Genomic DNA, 19,691 nt, shown 5'->3' with positions numbered 1-19,691 from the left:
TAATGTGTGTTTTATAATGTTTTGCTGTGCAGAGGCTGAAAGCACTGCTTCCAGTCTTTCCTTTTTGTGCCTGTTCTTGTTGCAGGACATACTGTGAGCTTTAGCCAGTGCTGGGTAGTAGATTATTTAGAAACCGTAGCCCATTACTGATTACACTGAAATTTTAGTGAGTAGCAATATAGATGACATATTTTAGGTAATGTAATTTTAAAAAGTGATTACTTTTAGATTATTTTTAACCTAATTTATCAAATTGATTTGATTATTTAGTACCATGTTTATCTAAAATATAAGAAAAATCAATTAGCACCTCCATTGTTATCAAGTACATCAAGTGTATTAAAAAGTACATTACATCAGGTTCCCCAGAATAAACTGGGGGTTGTGAAAGTGCTGCAGGGAGCTGATAAGATAATTAATTCAATCCCAGCAATAACATTTAAAGATACAGCTGTAGTCATAAACACTTGAACAGATTTTTTTGTTTGTTTACCTGAATGTCATGTGACCATCAGAGACTATGACAAAGCAAATGTGTTAACTTGCTGTGCAAAAAAAAAAAAAAAAAACCTCCAAAAACATTGGCCCAGCAAAAACATTTTTAAAATGTATTACATGAACCAACATTAAATATTTTTGTCCGGATATTTAGGATCCGCAATTAGTAAACAACACTATATATGATAAATACAAATTTTCACAACTATAAATCATAATAATGTAAAAAAAAGTGTATTATGTGAAGTGTATTATGTGAAATTTAGTGTACAGTTATTTGTCTGACTGACTAGTCTGTAGTGTAACATTAAACAAACTTACTGATTTTGTAGTACAGACACTAAACAAAGCATTTTTATAAACAAATCTTGATTTTCTACAGTAAAGCTGACAGCTTATCCCAACCTCATCAACAGTGTGTGCTCATTGGCTGTGTTCTAAATAGCATTTTAATATGTGAGAAAATGAGAGCCTGTAATATGCGAGAAGAGTAGCATGTCATAAAACATGAGTGGGCAAAAAGTGTCCAGATGGATTTGTTTTGGTAAGATTCTGAAATGTGCATATGAGGGACACTTTAATGTCCCATGCAGCCATGGGAGATGATTTGTAAATAGTAAACACAACTGAAGCAACTGCCAATTTTTCTTAATGCACCCTATCCACAATGATACTACTTTTATTGCATGCAAATTTATTCATGTGCACACTCAGATTTTATGCAATGTTGGATATTGATTGCTTAAAGCAGGGGTCACAAATCTTGGCCCTGGAGGGCCGGTGTCCCTGCAGAGTTAAGCTTCAACTTGCCTCAACACACCTGCCTGGAAGTTTCAAGTATACCTAAGGCCTTGATTAGCTTGTTCAGATGTGTTTGATTAGGGTTGGAGCTAAACTCTGCAGGACACTGGCCCTCCAGAAACAAGTTAGGTGACCCCTGGTTTAAAGTAAAAATGATCCAGAACTTCCTACAAACTTTACCTCAGTATTGTACTATATTTTCACCTGAAATTGAAAGCTAGTGTAATAGAATAGAATAGAATAGAATAGAATAGAATAGAATAGAATAGAATAGAATAGAATAGAATAGAATAGAATCAATCCTCCTCACCATCTCACTCGCAGCAAAGGGAGTGGCTATAAAGGTCATATATATATATATATATATATATATATATATATATATATATATATATATATATATATATATATATTCATTTTTTATATTCTTAAGCATAACAAAGACGATTATCAAACATTTTTTATTACTGTAAAATAATTTGGTCCCACTATATTTCTTATATTTTTTAAATTAACAGCTTTATTCATTAGTGACTACTTGCTTAGCTACACACACACACATATATATATATATATTTTTTTTATTATTATTTTTTTATTTACTGAATTTACTAAACATTTTTAAGTTAATTGGTTGCAAATAATTAACTTGGGCCAATTTAAATTTAATTTGTTTAAATTCAGTCTACATTAATTGTTTGGAACCACTTTTCTTAAAGTAAATTTTATATATTAAATATTGCACAATACGTAAGACACTCCTGAGGTGACACAGGTATATTTAAAGGTCGGTTTGGTGGTATGGGTACACTGAAAAATTGTTTTACTCATTTATGTAAGGTTTGTGATTACAAACAATTTATATAAGCTGAATTTAAACAAATTAAATTTAATAATGTTAACTTAATAATAATGTTAATAATGTAAACTTAACTAGTTTGTTTAAATTGGATTAAGGTGTAAAGAATGGGTCAACAGTAATGTAATTAAAAAAATTTATTATAGATGTAAATACATGCATATATATATATATATATTGTAAACATAAGTAGCCTACAATTAAAAAAAAAAAAAACCTGTATGCATATATAATTAGTGCACAGTACCAAATGATTACTTTAAATGTTAGTACATAGTAATTAACGTCACTTGATGTAACTTTGGACATACTTTAAGACTTTCTGAAATACTGAAATACTTTCTTGATTAAAGTGATTTAGGTTTGATGGGTATTTTTGGAAAGATCATATTAGTATGTGAGAAAAAAATTAGGCTTTTGACGTTTCTGTAAGTCATTATTGTATTGGATTATAGTACTAGCTTAATGACTATTATTAGGCATGAAATTAGGGGTTTATTGAACTAACAGTCATAGTTAAGCGAGAATTTACCTTAAAATAAAGTGTGAACAAATTGATATGCATTTTATGTAAGTGATCCGAAATAAACAGGTGTATCGGTAGTTATATAAAAAGTGACAAAGAAACCTGTCGAGTTCATTAAAAAGAAATATTTTGAGGGTACACTGTGCAAAATTTGAGTAAGGTGTCTGGGTGTAAAAATTCTGGACTGATTGAAGGGACTCTTTTCTGTTCACACACACAGTAGGTCATCTTATAAAGGACAAATAAAGCAATGCACCCTTGACCTGGCATGAGAAATTAAAAGATTTTAATGATTTGCTTAGGAAAAAAAGATAAAAAAGGGGGAAGGATGCCAATTAGTCTGAAAGACAGACAGACTACATGAGCAAGAGCCAGCAGGAATTAAGTGCCTGAAAGGAGATTAGAGGCTTTATTCTGCTTCAGTTTGTCTAATCTTGGGAGAAAAAATAATGAATGAAAAAAGGAAAATGACAGGCCTCTGCAAAAGAGAGATGACATCGACTGGAAGAGACAAGCAACATCACACATCATGCAAATAAAAACATAAAAAAATTAAAAGACAACCAACATGAGAGGTAAAAGCTGAATATACTGACAAATCCCTCTACAAACTACAAAGTGTCAAACATGTTTTTTGAAAGCAAAGACAGCAGGTCGGCAGCGCTTTAACATTCTGTCTCTGTGCTGTGAGTAGAGTTTGTCATAATTACTTTTCAAGATTGAGATTTTCAAAAACACATTAAGCAAACATTAGCAAAATTGATACTAATTTATAATAAACACATCCTGCGTGAGTCACTGGAACAGCTGTATTGAAAACGTATGAATAATTGCAAAATGATTAACATACTTTAAGGATGATTTCTAGTGGGTTGAATGCTATTAGCTAGTTTGACTAAATTGAACAAATAGAAAATTTGTAGAGGCTTTTAAAATTAGTTGACTTTTTTATTGTTAATATTAAGTATTACTTACTGTATCAGGTTTGTAAAAATTAACTATATTGATAGTTTTTATTTTGTTATTAATTATTAAGGGGTCTTTGGGCACAAGAGCCTGTTCCTTTAAAAAAATGAAAACAACATTGCTCTGTTCAAAAAACATATTGTAATTCAATTAAAACTATTTAATGGCAGGGTGAGATTTTCAGTAGCTGCTGTTGTGTTGTGGGCAGTGTTGCAGTGTCACTGCTGGTCCGCATAAACTCAAAATGCTTTCAAACTGGAAAGAAATGGCATGTCACTTTTTGCCAGCAGTGTGCAAACTTCTTTAGAGTTTGTCTTGATCAGGCAGTGTAAATTCTGATTTTGGCAGAGTTAAATGAGATTCTGCATCAACATATTTTGGTAACTTGAAACGTCATGTTCGAAAATAAGATCAAACCTAATCACTACCCCTGGATGACTAGGCAAGATGTAGAAGCAAATAACCATAAAAGTCTAAGCTTTAACTGAACAGAAACTGTAAACAGATCCCCAAATCTTATTAGCTAATTAGGATGTTGTTCCAGGATCAACAAAGATGTTAATCCATGAATGCGTTGTACTTTAATCTGGTTCTGTATTGACTTAAAATCTGGAAGGTGGTGAGTATAGAATGACATTTTGACAGCTGACATGGTAACACTTTAGTTTAAGTACCAATTCCCATTATTAACTGCTGTCTTATTACTTATTATTCAGATGCTGGCTTTTTAGTACTTATTAAGTATGATCTCACTCTACATCCCTGATCCCACCTAATGCTTAATCCAACTCTTACTTTACTATTATTAAGCAGGAAATAGTAGTTTATCGAGGTAAAGGTCCTTAATTCTTATTTCTTTTTGCTTTTTCTTGTTTACACAACTTTTAAAAACCTCAGCTGCACTGACCAAAAATGATTTGTCATTAAATAAATAAATAAAACAGAGACAAATGTTAACAGAACATTTATTAGACTCAGAATTAGAAACAGCACAAGACGCAAAACAACAAAGGTAAACAAGACAAGGATCAAAACATGGCAGGGCAAACAGGGAAATGCTTTGTAAAGCTTCACAAGGAAAAACAAGACTCAGCAAAGAGTCTCTGCGAATGAGGTGTCATTATAGTCCTAGTAATCAGTCCATCATGAGCTTCCATCTCCCAACAAGAAACTGGTATGATATATTTTGATTTACTATTTCATCATTTGACCAATTCATTTAGGTATGAATTTGACCCCTGTTAGGGGTGGGGTTGGGTGCCATGCCTCCTTTCATACGAATTAGTATGAATTAGCCACTAAACTGACGAAACATAAAATGCTTACTGTACATTTCTTTGTGAGATCAAGCTGATTAGTACCTACAAATTTTAAGAGGAATACTTCGTACTTTTTAGGTAATATGTACCCTTGGGGTATTAATGTGCATCTTTTAGGTACAAATCTGTACCTTTTGAAAAGGTACCATACCTTTTTTTCTGAGAGGGTAGGGTTAGAAATACTGCAACCTTTATTTTTTCAAGTGCAGAGGTCTGAGACGAACTCAACTAAAGTAACAAGTTTACAGAAGCTTTTTTTTTGGTTGAACTTGCAAAGTTTTGCTTACAAAACTTATCTTTTCAAACTGAAGAAAAGTTTGATTAAGGCTAAGTAAACATGTTAAATGTAGTTGTACAGACTTTTTAAAATCTCATTTTTTGCCAAACCAACAAAAAAAGCAAGTAATTTCAACTTTTTTCAAGTTGAATTTTTTACAGTGCAGAAAACCTTCTGGACACTTTGAATAAAGTTGAAAGAAGCTCTTCATTGTGGTGATCCTCAGAATAAGAACTGAGAATGATCTACTGTGTATGAATTCAGCGGCAGGAAGCGGTCTTGCATTTTATTTTATTTGTGCTTTGTAATCCTGCTAAACTCGTTTATTCTGGTCTGTATATCCTGTACTGATGAGAGAGAGATGACCTGTTCTGAATTTCCGCACTCTGTTCATCCAGTGCTCCTGATACAGGAAGATATTCAGTGCTGATAACACTTTCTCCCAGCCTCTTTCCTTCTGCTTATGTCTTTCTCTCTCTCCTCTTCCACCGCTCTTATTCATCTTATCTGCTGTGGTCTGCCCTGTGTTCTTGCTTAATGCACCAAAAAGGTCAAAACCACAAACTTTCATCAAATTTGCTTAGCCAATAAAAGTCAAGTCGGCTCTTCACAGACAGCGAGCTAATTGCAGACTCTCTGCAGCCGTAATGCAATTAAAGAGGTTTTTTGGTTCTCTTCATATTGAGGGCCTTGTTCTCTCCTTGTAATCCAATCGCTGAAGATTAATCCATGTGACCGCATTGATAAAATCTATACTTTCTGTCGACAGCTAGAGAAGACCTAAATCCACCAAATGAGACAGAGAGTGTATTGTTGTCCGAAGAAGATTAATTCAACATTTAGGAAAAGCCAAAATGAAAAAGCCTGCTGACAACAAGAAGAGCTCCCCGGCAGTAAATCATCTCCGGATAATTCCTCTCATTATTTTTAATTACACAGATAGCAATTTACAATAAAAGACTTTGAATTCATTTTCGATTTAAGCACCACAAACAAAACACAACCTTAAGCATTTTAGAATCCATTTTAATCTGAATTGATAAATGATTAAGCCGTGAGTCAAAGCATTTGGAAATTAAAATGTTGTTTATACACTGTAAAAGATGCTGGCTTCCACACAATCAATTTGTGTTGGGACAACATAAAGGAATTAAGTTAACCTTGTAGTTTTTACAGATTTAAGTGGATTGAGCATTCTACAATTATGTTGTCCCAATAAAATCTCTAGAGTTGGGCTGTTGGGTTCTAAAGTTGTTTGTACAAATAGCAAACATTTTTTTGTGTGCAAAAATTAATTTAAAAACGTGTTTTTTTTCCTTCCATTCTTCCAATCCGAGCTTAGAAAGCTGTTTATTGCTCGATTTTGTTTGATGCTTCTGACAGATGTGCAATTATTATTTATAATGACCAACTGCAGATCCACCGAACCATATGTGATATCTGTTTCAGGACATCAGCACTACAGAACTTTTAGACAAAAAATCCAGGTTAGATGGTTATAGCATATATTTTGTGGTGGTGGAATTTCAGTGATGTAAAGTTTAGTAGTTTGGACATGTTATAGTCAATCATAAACTCTACTTTAACTTCTAGTGTGAGACTACTAGCCTTCTGCAGCTTTCCTCAAACTACTGTCATGTATGGCATTGTGATTCTGTGTCTCCTTAAAATTCACTGTTTACTGGTTACAAATGAAAATGTACACCAGTTTAGGAACATGTTGAATTGACTACATTTAAATCACTCTCTCATTGTTAACCAATGGAATGTGAACCAAACTAATACAATAAAATTGTCCTTCAAATATACTGTTGTCAAGCCCCTGTGGTACGAATAATTTTGGGCTAGACTATATATATATAGACCTTTTTCTTAGAACGCAAAATTACCCATTATGCTAAGAACTTCCGGTCGGCAGCTGATGTGTGTACACAGTCACATTTGGACCGCTTGAAATTATAGTTTTAATCTATTTTATTCGCTTTTATCATCTTTGAACTAACACTGCTGTCGATCAGCGCCACTTCCTGGACTGATCATTTTAAAAAATGCGATGGAAATCAACTACTGTGCTGTGAAGCATTTTCCCTCGTTTTCAGACTGCATCTTGAAGCCTTGTCGTCGCTAAAGTCAACAATTTCTCTTTCTTTCAAATATATAACAAACCCAAACAAATGGAATTCAACCTTAATGTTTGACACACACACATAGCCTACTGTACTGTCCCACTAACATGCTGATTTAAAAACTGTGACAAAGTGAAAATATAGGCTAGTGTCATTTTGAAACGACAGAAAAACACAAACCGTGGTAAATACAACACACAAAATTAAACCTAAACGGCTCGCGATTACAATGAACAGCAAATCAGCCAGCAGAGTATCAGTAACAGACTTTTATTGGTCTTTTTTGTAAATTGCAGGACTTGCATAACGTTACCTGCCCTGCTAAGTTTCATGCCAGTAATCTGGTTTCCTCTATAATGCAGTGAAGTATTGTGTGTGTGCGTGTTGTAGAGCCGTTGAGCTAACAGCTGACAGGCTGGGGAAACACACACACACACACACACACACACACACACACACACACACACACACACACACACACTGTATTCTGACGGCAGATGCGTGAACTAGGAGAACGTTTTCTCTAGCGCTTGAACCACATCTGACACATTATAACGGCTTTTCACATTTTCGGAGCGCAAATTACAGTTGTAAATTCTGTAAATGGAAATTCTAACCCTTCTACCAGAAGACGCTGGTCGCTATGGCGCCCTCCATGCAGCTGCCAAGAAAAAGGTCTATTCTGTAATGTACAAACTAATTCTTTCGGTTTAGATAGTTATGCGGATGCATTTTTAGGAGCTTGTTTTCTTTAACACTATTTAGTTTATTAAAGCTATAAAGCTCTGTGCTGACTTGTTATTCTCTAGACTTGAGCATTTTGTGTGCTTTCACAAGACCAGACACACCACCCCAATGAAAAGTACCTTTACACTGTCTGAATTGATTATCCACGATATGTACATGCTTTTCACAATTTAGAAAATAGTGATAAGTGAAATACTTCAGCCGCAGATTAAGCACCTATTATATGAAGGGTTGCTAAAATTGATGAGAAGTTGAAGTGCCAAATAATGCCATTAAAGTAATGTATCTTGTGACATGTATGGAGCATATATCTAAGTGTGAATTTGTCAGCATAAAGATCACAAAATTGAATCACAAAAGGCAAAAACTTCCATTTTGATGTCATGGGGACTTTCAATTAAACGTTTTGCTTCCAGTGGAGATGCTGCTGCCAAACACTGTTAGGAGATGCTATTTTCTGTGAGGGCTACTGTATGGATTTTCATAAGAAGGCTACATCTCAAAATGTTAGAAAACGGGGTCACTGCAGGGCATTTCCTCTCTAAACAGGTATTATTTGGGGTGTAACAGAGGAAGGCAGGAATCAATGTTTTTCTTCAGTAGAGTAAATACTCCCTTTGATTATTTTTTTAGTCTGTGCCAGAGAGTAAAAGTGTGGACTTTAAGTTCAGCTATGGTGGAAAAGTGAGTTACCTTTGCAAGGTTGACTGCAGATAACTGATTTTGGTCATGAGGGATGTGGAATTTTGTTCTGCGGTAGATTCTAATATTCCATTTAGTTTCCAGTGAGGTGGGCCAAACATGTGCATGTGTAGCAGCACTGCAGCCTTGTTTTCTGCTGAAATTCAAAACAGTGGATGCACTATTACCCTTTCCCTGAAGCTTGTATTAAAAAAAAGAAAAAAGAATGCAACCTATTTTGTTTACTTGATTATTAGATATTTGGTGAAACATAAAAATGCAAGTACTAAAGATGACAACTTTTAGTTTTAAACAATTTGCTTAAAAATCTGAATAAATTAGTATAATTATGATAAGAATTTAATAAGGTTATGAATTTAAAAAAATTATATTAATAATGAAAGTAATTGTTGCTGTTACAATTTTGTTATTAATAAAATTGTACAGCTCCGGTTTCCCCCACAGTCCAAAGACATGCTGTACAGGTGAATTGGGTAGGGTAAATTGTCTGTAGTGTATGAGTGTGTGTGTGAATGTGTGTGTGGAGGTTTCCCAGAGATGGGTAGTGGCTGGAAGGGCATCCGCTGTGTAAAAATTTGCTGGATAAGTTGGCGGTTCATCACTGCTGTGGCGACCCCAGATTAATAAAGGGACTGAGCCGATAAGAAAATGAATGAATGAATAAAATTGTACATAATTGTAATTTTCAGAAATTGTTTATTAACATAAACTGAGGAGACTTGTTTGTGCATTTTCCATTCATGCTATTTCAAAAAGTGTGAAAAATATTAATAATTAAAAAATAATAATAATAAATAAATATATATAAAACATAAAATATTAGCTAAAATTTACCTCCACATTATCAGACTTTAATAAATATTTCATGGAAATTTTCAGAGATTCACATACATATGATTGAGAGCCTTAGCATTATAGATTAGCAAATTATGGAGAATAAGCAGCTAATGCAGGGCTGATGGATCTTAAGTCGGTCAGAAGAAAACTCTCCAACTGGATGAGCACATACTGTGGCCACTGCACACTGAGGAATTCACAGTAATAGCGATTGTGACCACTGAGGGTGCTTTTAATTACCAACCATTCCTTTCTGCCATGATTCTGTTCCGCTCTCTTGGGCAAAGATTTGTGGTGATGTTCAGCTGTGTTTCCTGTTTACTCCCTCAAGAACCATAACTTTTTTGTGACTTCACACAGCTATCACTGACACAAACCTCTCAAACTTCAAAAGAAATGGCATTGGCAGGGCTTAAGCTTCAATATATGTGGCTACATGCTATATACAGTACATTTCCTTGTAATGCATTTCATAGAACAGTAATGAAAATACAACAAGTTTTAACATTGTTCCATAATTGGAAGGTTTTATTGGTTCATAAAGCACTAAAAAAGGCATGTCAGCAAACAAATAATCTGCCATACTTTACTTTCACCATATATTAAAGAGCTCATATTATGGGTTTTTGAAAATGCCCTCCATGTAGTTTGTAACACAGCTCTAAGTGAAGTGAAGTATCCAGCTAAGGCTTAAATCTGTTAGTGTACAGTGTTTAGATTCATCTATAAAAGAGACGACTCATAGTTCCCCTTCGGGGGGAACTTCAGCACTATAAGTGGATTTGATTTGTAAAATCCACGCATTGGGAGGATTCGGATCAGAAGCCGCTTGTCTGGAGAGTATTGAACGGGCCAATGAATGAAATTAATTGGCAGCGTAAGCTTGCGCAGGTGTGCGACATCTGCAATTATCTCAGCATATAAGCACACCTGAAGCCAGCAGACGCCATCCTTTTCGCTTCAGATCCTTTCTGAGTGAGTCGATGAGGGTTCCTCTTGCTGATCAGCACTTCAGAGCGAACGAGTGTGTCTCCCGGTCCAGAGTGGGTCTTCGCGGTGGCAGACGGTCGAGCTGGGTTACTCCCTTGCCTGCGGTTCTTTGGGTCCGGTCCTCCAGAGCGGTGCGTATAGTTGCAACTTTCCTAAAAGAGCAACACAGTCGTGCAGCACGTCCTTTTCAGGATGGCGCTCCGACTGTGCGTTTCTGGATGCGGGGGTTTCCTGGCTCCGGATGATGGACACGATCACTGCATTGCATGTTTGGGGGTCCAGCATGTTAATGCGGTGCTCGCGGGCGGTTCATGTCGTCATTGCGATGCCATGACCGTTGCACAGCTAAGATCGCGGCTAACTTTCGCAAGAGAGCGAGCCACCCCAGTTGCCTCCTGTTCTAAAAAAGCAGCGGGCGCTCGGGCAGATCTGAGGGTTTCAGCGGGAGATAATCCGCCGCCCACGGGCTCGCGGACCTCTCGCTCCTCACGGCGCTCCATCCAAGCTTCGGGTGGTGAGAGTGATCCGTCTAACCAGATGGTAGCTCTCACACTCGCTGACACCGGAGATCAGATGTCCTCCGCGGCATCGGAGGGTGGGCTTTCACTGTCCGACGAAGATCCGGACCCGCTCGCCCCCTCCGGGCAGGTGAACGCTGTCAAATCGGATCCTGAAGCGGACATGTTAGCCGTGCTTTCCCGGGCTGCTTCGGCCGTGGGGTTGGAGATGGTTTATCCCCCAGCTCCGCGGCCGGACCGACTAGATGGGTGCTACGTAGAGGACCAGAAGGCGAAGCCTTCGAAGCCTCTCGTCCCCTTCTTCCCGGAAGTGCACAGTAGGCTCACGCAGTCTTGGAGGGCACCTTTCTCTGCCCGTGCTGCGAGTGCCTCCGCCCTCACCGCCCTTGACGGCGGAGCTGCCAGGGGGTATGAGGCGATCCCGTCAGTGGAGCGCGCTATCGCGGTCAATCTTTGTCCGTGCGGCGCCTCTACGTGGCGGGGTTTGCCCCGCCTCCCGTCCAAAGCCTGTAGGTTGTCTGCCTCCCTCGGAGCCAGAGCTTATAAGGCTGCGGGCCAGGCTGCTTCTGCTTTGCACGCGATGGCCACCTACCAGCGCTACCAAGCGCAGGCGCTGGCCGAGCTGCACGAGGGCGGGTCCAACCCAAGCTTATTACATGAGCTGCGCACCGCGACCGACTATGCTCTTCGGACTACTAAGTCCGCCGCGTGTGTGCTGGGGAGGACGATGTCCACACTTGTGGTTCAGGAACGCCACCTCTGGCTAAACCTGGCCGATATGCGCGACGTTGACAAAGTTCGCTTTCTTGACTCGCCCATATCCCAGGCTGGCCTGTTCGGCGACACCGTCGGTGAATTCACCCAGGAATTCAAGGCGGTGAAAGAGCAGTCGGATGCGATGGGCAATGTCATCTATCGGCGTGGCCGTAAGCCCGCTCCGCCCGCCGAGCCATCCACCTCCGCTGTTCCTCGCCGAGGGCGCCCGCCAACGAGTGCTGCCCCGCCCCCGCCTGCGCCTCCGGCCAAGCGGGCGCGGCGTTCACCTCGAAAGCAGGCAGCCCCTCCTGCCCAGGGCGCCGTTAAGTCCGGTAAACGGACCGCGAAGCGTCCCTGAGACAGGCCATCCGGAGAAGAGGAAACTTGCTCTTTCCCCGCTGGAGGCCGGGGCCCCGATAACAACGGTACTTTTCAGTGCCACCAAAACATCAGTAAAAGAGCACTTTTTCCCTTCCCCGGATGTGACTGCACGAGTTCTGCCAGTCCGGGACGCGCTGCCTTCCGGCTCGCAGACTCTACGTGCTTCGCCAGTGGCTCACGAGCGCTGGGGGGACGGTCTCCCTTCCCTCAGCCCTCCAGCCCCCTCTCCGGAGTCAGGGTGCGGAGCCAGAGCGAATCGCTCTCCTCCAGCTCTTCCGCGGGACCCTCGTGCTTCCCGGATCAGCACACCCACTCCGCGCTGCCCCACCGCTGGTACGTCAGCGATTGTAGCGATGACTCCATTAGCGAGGGCTCTGCCTGCCTGGTTAGCGCGGGCCAGCCCCTCGCGGTGGCTCATACGCACAATCAGACTCGGTTATGCGATTCAGTTCGCGAAACGGCCCCCCAAGTTTACGGGCGTGTATTCCTCCAGGGTCAACCCCCTGTCCGCCCCTGTCTTGCGAGAGGAGATTGCTGCCCTCCTGGCGAAGGGTGCAATCGAGCCGGTTCCTCCAGCCGAGATGGAGAGTGGGTTTTACAGCCCATACTTCATCGTACCCAAAAAGAGCGGTGGGTCACGGCCAATCCTAGATCTGCGCATTTTGAACCGCTGTCTGCACAGGCTGCCGTTCAGAATGCTCACGCAGAGGCGCATTCTCCAATGCGTTCGTCCTCGGGATTGGTTTGCAGCCATAGACCTGAAGGACGCGTATTTCCATGTCTCCATTCTTCCACGCCACCGCCAATTTCTGCGGTTTGCGTTCGAGGGTCGAGCGTGGCAGTACAAGGTCCTCCCCTTCGGGCTCTCTCTGTCTCCGCGGGTCTTCACCAAACTCGCGGAGGGTGCCCTAGCGCCCCTTCGGCTCGCGGGCATTCGCATACTCAATTATCTCGACGACTGGCTGATTTTAGCCCACTCGCGGGAGCAATTGATTATGCACAGGGACAAGGTGCTTCGGCATCTCCGCCTACTGGGGCTTCAGGTCAACCGAGAAAAGAGCAAACTCGCCCCCGTGCAGAGGATTTCTTTTCTCGGGATGGAGCTGGAATCGATCACCATGGTAGCGCACCTCTCCGAGGAACGCGCTCGCCTGTTGCTGAACTGTCTGAGGGAGCTCGACAGCAAACTAGTGGTCCCACTGAAGTTCTTTCAGAGGCTCCTGGGGCATATGGCATCCGCAGCCGCCGTCACGCCGCTCGAGTTGCTCCATATGAGACCACTTCAGCACTGGCTTCACGATCGGGTCCCCAGACGCGCATGGCACGCGGGCACACACCGGGTCTCGGTTACTGCGCTGTGTCGCCGCGCCCTCAGCCCTTGGAACGACCCCTCGTTCCTACAGTCCGGTGTGCCTCTAGGACAGGCGTCCAGCCATGTTGTTGTTTCAACAGACGCTTCCAACACGGGTTGGGGGGCCGTGTGTCGCGGGCATGCGGCTGCGGGCCTCTGGAAGGGTGCCCAGCTGCATTGGCATATCAATCGCCTAGAGCTGTTGGCAGTGTTCCTCGCTCTCCACCGCTTTTTACCGGTGCTGGAGCGGCAACACGTGCTGGTCAGGACGGACAGTATGGCGGCGGCGGCGTATATCAACCGCATGGGGGGTATGCGCTCTCGCCGCATGTCTCAGCTCGCCCGCCGTCTGCTCCTCTGGAGTCACCCGCGGCTGAAATCGCTGCGCGCCATTCACGTCCCAGGCACGCTCAATCGTGCAGCCGATGCGCTCTCACGACAGCTGTTACGTCCTGGAGAATGGAGACTCCACCCCGAGTCTGTTCAGCTGATATGGGCGCGATTCGGGGAGGCCCAGATCGATCTGTTTGCTTCCCCCGAGAACGCTCACTGCCAGTTGTTTTTTTCCCTGACCGAGGGCTCTCTCGGCACGGATGCACTGGCCCACAGCTGGCCTCGGGGCATGCGCAAGTATGCGTTTCCCCCAGTGAGCCTGCTCGCGCAGTTTCTGTGCAAGGTCAGGGAGGACGAGGAACAGGTTCTGCTAGTTGCGCCCCTTTGGCCCAACCGGACCTGGATAACAGAGCTCTCACTCCTCGCGACGGCCCTCCCCTGGCGGATCCCTTTGAGAGAGGACCTACTCTCTCAGGGACAGGGCACCATCTGGCACCCTCGCCCCGATCTTTGGAACCTCCACGTGTGGTCCCTAGACGCGAGGAAGACTTAGGTAACCTACCGACTGCGGTGGTTAATACCATCACTCAGGCTAGAGCCCCCTCCACGAGGCGCGCCTACGCCCTGAAGTGGAGTCTATTCACTGAATGGTGCGTCTCTCGCAGAGAAGACCCCCGAAATTGCCAGATTAGTGTTGTGCTCTCTTTCCTTCAAGAGAAGTTGGACAGCAGGCTGTCGCCCTCCACTCTCAAGGTTTACGTGGCCGCCATCTCCGCTTATCATAGCGCGGTAGCTGGCGGCACCGTGGGAAAGCATAACCTGGTCATCCAGTTCCTTAGGGGTGCTAGGCGAATTAATCCATCTCGCCCCCCTCTCATGCCCTCTTGGGATCTCGCCCTCGTTCTCACGAGTCTGCGATCCGATCCCTTTGAGCCACTCGAATCAGTATCTCTAAGATTTCTGTCCCTGAAGACAGCTCTGCTGGTTGCGTTGGCCTCCATCAAGAGGGTCGGGGACCTGGAGGCATTTTCGGTCAGTGACTCGTGCCTGGAATTCGGGCCGGATTACTCTCACGTCATCCTGAGACCCCGCCCCGGTTATGTGCCCAAGGTTCCTACCACCCCCTTTAGAGATCAGGTAGTGAACCTGCAAGCGCTGCCCCCGGAGGAGGCAGACCCAGCCCTTTCTTTACTTTGTCCAGTTCGCGCTCTGCGCATTTATGTGGACCGTACTCAGAATTTTAGATCATCTGAGCAGCTCTTTGTCTGTTATGGCGGCCGGCAGCAGGGAAGTGCCGTATCGAAACAAAGATTATCCCACTGGATTGTGGATGCCATTTCACTCGCTTATTCGAGTCGAGGTCAGCCGTGTCCCCCGGGAGTTCGTGCACACTCCACTCGGAGCGTTGCATCCTCTTGGGCGCGTGCACGCGGCGCCTCTCTAACAGACATCTGTAGAGCTGCGGGCTGGGCGACACCCAACACATTTGCAAGGTTTTACAATCTGCGAGTGGAGCCGGTTTCCTCAAGGGTATTAGGTAACCCTTTGGTGATTGAGGAGACAACTCGGTAGGGTGTTGAAACACGCTTGCTGCGCCATTCTCCCTAACACGGAGGTACGTGCGCCTTTTTATCTGTCAGTAAAGTTCCCCGTCAGGTGAGCCCTGCAGATTCCTCCGTGGCCCCCAGCACTGACTCAGCGGAGGAGTCACTTGCTGGCCCACTACGTTGTAGGTCTGCCCGCTGGTCAGCCCGCGTTTTGGGTATAGGTGCCTGCTATGCGTGATCCCCACTAGGCGATCCCATATGCTTATTCCGCCACGGTTAAGTCCCCCCCCTGGGCGGACCCGTGTCTTCCCTCTCCGCTAACCACTCTTTTGCTATGCGTATTCCCCCTTTTTAGGGCTAGTCCATATGTAAATTCTGCCATCTATCCCCCCTTGGGTAACGGATGGCCTCCGCAGCGTCCTCCCTATCGGGATTGCACGCTTCCCAACGTACTGTCGTATTTCCTAGAATTATCTAGATGCTCACGACTTCCCAAAAAATATATCTAAATCCGTAAAACTTCTGTTGAAGTAGGATAAATTAGGGCCAGGGACACGTTGGAGGACCGCGCCCCCCATGATGTGGGTGCGTCACGCTTGCTTGACTATCTCCTCATCGGGAGTGTTGGTAAGGTGCAGTCATTATGGCGCTTTCAATGGGCTCCCAATGCGTGGATTTTACAAATCAAATCCACTTATAGTGCTGAAGTTCCCCCCGAAGGGGAACGTTCGAGGTTACTAAAGTAACCCTTCGTTCCCCGAGGAGGGGAACGGAAGCACTATACTCCGTCGCCATAATGACTGTCCCTTAGCTGTTTGAAAGTCTCTTCAGCTTAAAAGGATGGCGTCTGCTGGCTTCAGGTGTGCTTATATGCTGAGATAATTGCAGATGTCGCACACCTGCGCAAGCTTACGCTGCCAATTAATTTCATTCATTGGCCCGTTCAATACTCTCCAGACAAGCGGCTTCTGATCCGAATCCTCCCAATGCGTGGATTTTACAAATCAAATCCACTTATAGTGCTTCCGTTCCCCTCCTCGGGGAACGAAGGGTTACTTTAGTAACCTCGAACGTTCTTCAAACGAGTCGCCTTGATACCGAGTCATTAGGTGTTTTGCCATGACGTACGAACGAAACCAAGTTATTCATGTGCACGCGCAAACCCGGGAGATTTCAAACCTGAGGCTCCGCCCTCTGACATAGAAACCCAGACACACACACACGCACACACACACACACACACACACACACACACACAAACATGCCGGTCGATTGAAGTCACACTGCAGATGGAAAATATTGAATCTCTACCCAAAGATGAAACCTCAGCATTATAGCCAAGCAGTTGGAAACTACTGGAAACTTCTGGAAACTACATGCTACAAAGAAGACTTCATCGGCGTTTGTTAAAGGAAGGATCAGTAAAGAGTAACTTACTGCTGGACATGTCAGGATGGGTTTCTTCCTCCATTTCTCAAGTGTAAGTATGTGCGATTAAAGTTGCCTCGTTTACTCTAGCTTGCAAATGTATTTAGTTGTGATTTGTGACTTGTAACCGCGTGTACTGTATCAGGTTAACTGGCTATATTCTCATATTGCGTGCAAAGCCACGTTAAAAATGCGACGCGTGCTGCTTTGTTTACGGAGCTCCATGGAGGAGGAGTAGTGTGTGTGTCTGTGTGTGCGTGTGCTCGCGCGTTGTCGTCCAGAGGTGTGTGTGTTTGTGTGTTTGTGTGTGCGCAATATGTGTGTGTGTGTGTCTGTGAAAAGAGCAGAGTGCAGTGAGTGCATCAACTGTTTTTGGAGTTTTTGCTCAATAAAATAGTTAGTCGTCGGTATTTTCAAGTCCATAGTCTGTATTTACATTGACCCACTGGCAGCTAAAATCCACGCCTACACTATCGAGCGTGTATGAACTGTGATTACTTTTATATTGCTGATTAGTTATTGGGCATTTCACCCTCTCACTGAAGGCAGTCGACCAATCGCAACAGACTGTCATCGGTCCAATCAGCGCTGATTAGCTTCGCGCTAAGGAGGGGTTTGGGAACAAATGAATCACTGGACGATTCATACGGGAGTCGCTGGGATAATTAGGTAAAAATAAATGCAGATTATAAGACCATGTTTTTTGACCTTGCATGCATATTACACTGTTGTTGGAGACCCTTGCAACCAAGATATGACCCTATTTCATGTATTATATGGGCTCTTTAAATGTTCAGTGGGTCTTAGTCTTGCTTTGGTTTCGAGTGCATACTCAGTCTTACCTCTGTCTCAGCCTAAAAGGTTTCTGGCATTTATTAAAATATCTCTAATAATTTACTTATCCGTCACTTGTTTAAAACCTATTTGAGTTTCTTTCTTGCGGTGAACATAAAATAAGATATTTTTTTAAATGCTTGTGGCTGGCACTCATTGACTTCTGTAGTCAATTTTAGACACTGGAGACATCAGTTAGAGAACACAGGAGACTAAATACTTGAGAGATCATTGGACATTGCAGCTAAGCTAATGGGTTCTACATTACGGTGAGTAGCCTATAAGGAGTAATTTTCCTTCTCATAAACTAGATGTAGAATGAATGATGATGCATGTTTATGAATTAGTGATTTTATCCCACAAGTAGGACAGAATCTTGGATGAACATCTATGTTAACCATGAAACAACATTCCAGTCAGCAAATCAGAATTAAGGGATGAGTTAAAAGTTTTGTTCAGTTTAGCTTACAGTTAGGGTTATGTACCTCTACATGATTGTTATTCTACTATTATTTCCATTTAATTTTGAGACAAATACAGTTATGCTTGGGTTTAAGTGTATAGGGATTAGGTATGGATAACATTTTTATTCATATTCTTCAGCTTAGTCCCCTTATCATCAGGGGTAGCCACAGGACAATGAACCGCCAACAAATCCAGCATATGTTTTATGCAGCGGATGCCCTTCCAGCTGCAACCCATCACTGGGAAACACCCATACACTCTCACATTCACACACAAACACTACGGCCAAATTAGCTCAACGCTAATTTAGCTTAACTGGCCAAATTATGCCAACACAGGGAGAACATGCAAACTCCACACAAAAATCCCAATTGGCCCAGTCGGGATTCGAACTAGTGACCTTCTTGTTGTGAGGTGACGGCGCTAACCACTAAGCCACCATGCCGCCCCTGGATTACATTTTCAAAATTCAATTCGTTTACTTGTATAGCACAATATTTATATTTATATTTCACAATAGTTATCATTCCAAAGTAGCTTCACAAAAGGTGCACATACTTACATTACAGTCATACAGCAAAAAAAGTTTAAAGAGTTATCAGTAAATAAATGAGTTATAACCTGCATTTGTACAGTATGGTTTTTCCAAAACAAATCCTTTTAACATTTAATAATAATATCTGTTCAGTGAAGTGTATTTGTGTATTAAGAGTTTTGTATTTGGGTATTATGTGTTTGTTATCCTGAAAGATCTTGCATGGTTGGCATCATCTCTTCAAACCATTGTAGGTTTGGCATTATGAACAAAAATAAATCAAATTGTACTTCAAAGAGGCAAAATCACACTCATCATGTTTATACACCCAGTTGATTCCAACTCAGGCTCATTTTGAAAACGTACCTCATCATCATCATTATTATTATCATATACATTTCTGGAGAGCGCAAAATACCTGCCAACGTTTTTTGCAGTTTTTGTTTTTTGTGAATACACCAGAAGACACTGTGTACGCTTTTTGCACCTGTTTTTTCTCGTAAATCCATCAGAGGGTGCATCAGAGGGTGATCAGAGGGTGCATCAGAGGGTGACCCATCCACCTCCTTCCCCAAACCCAACTAATAGTGTTTTCAAAATCACCAATTGACCTGCCCACCCACTTCCCTATACCCAACCAACAGTTTCCAAAAGCAATCCAGAAAAAAATGCCTCCACCTGATTTTTACCATGTTTGCAGATTTTACCACATTCTCACCCTGTTATTTACTTGTTTTTTTTTTTGCAGGAAAGAGGTAATACATAATATCCGGAAAAGTCTACGTTTTCAGAATGAGCCTATGCTGGTTGATTTACTCAATGAATGTTAACAGGAGGGGGAAATTAGAAGGTGGCCATTGTGATACAGTGTTTGGATGATATTGGTGAATGCGTC

Source organism: Danio rerio, chromosome 7 (genome assembly GCF_049306965.1).
Source record: "Danio rerio strain Tuebingen ecotype United States chromosome 7, GRCz12tu, whole genome shotgun sequence".
Taxonomy (NCBI): Eukaryota; Metazoa; Chordata; class Actinopteri; order Cypriniformes; family Danionidae; genus Danio; species Danio rerio.
This window is presented reverse-complemented; position numbering follows the sequence as displayed.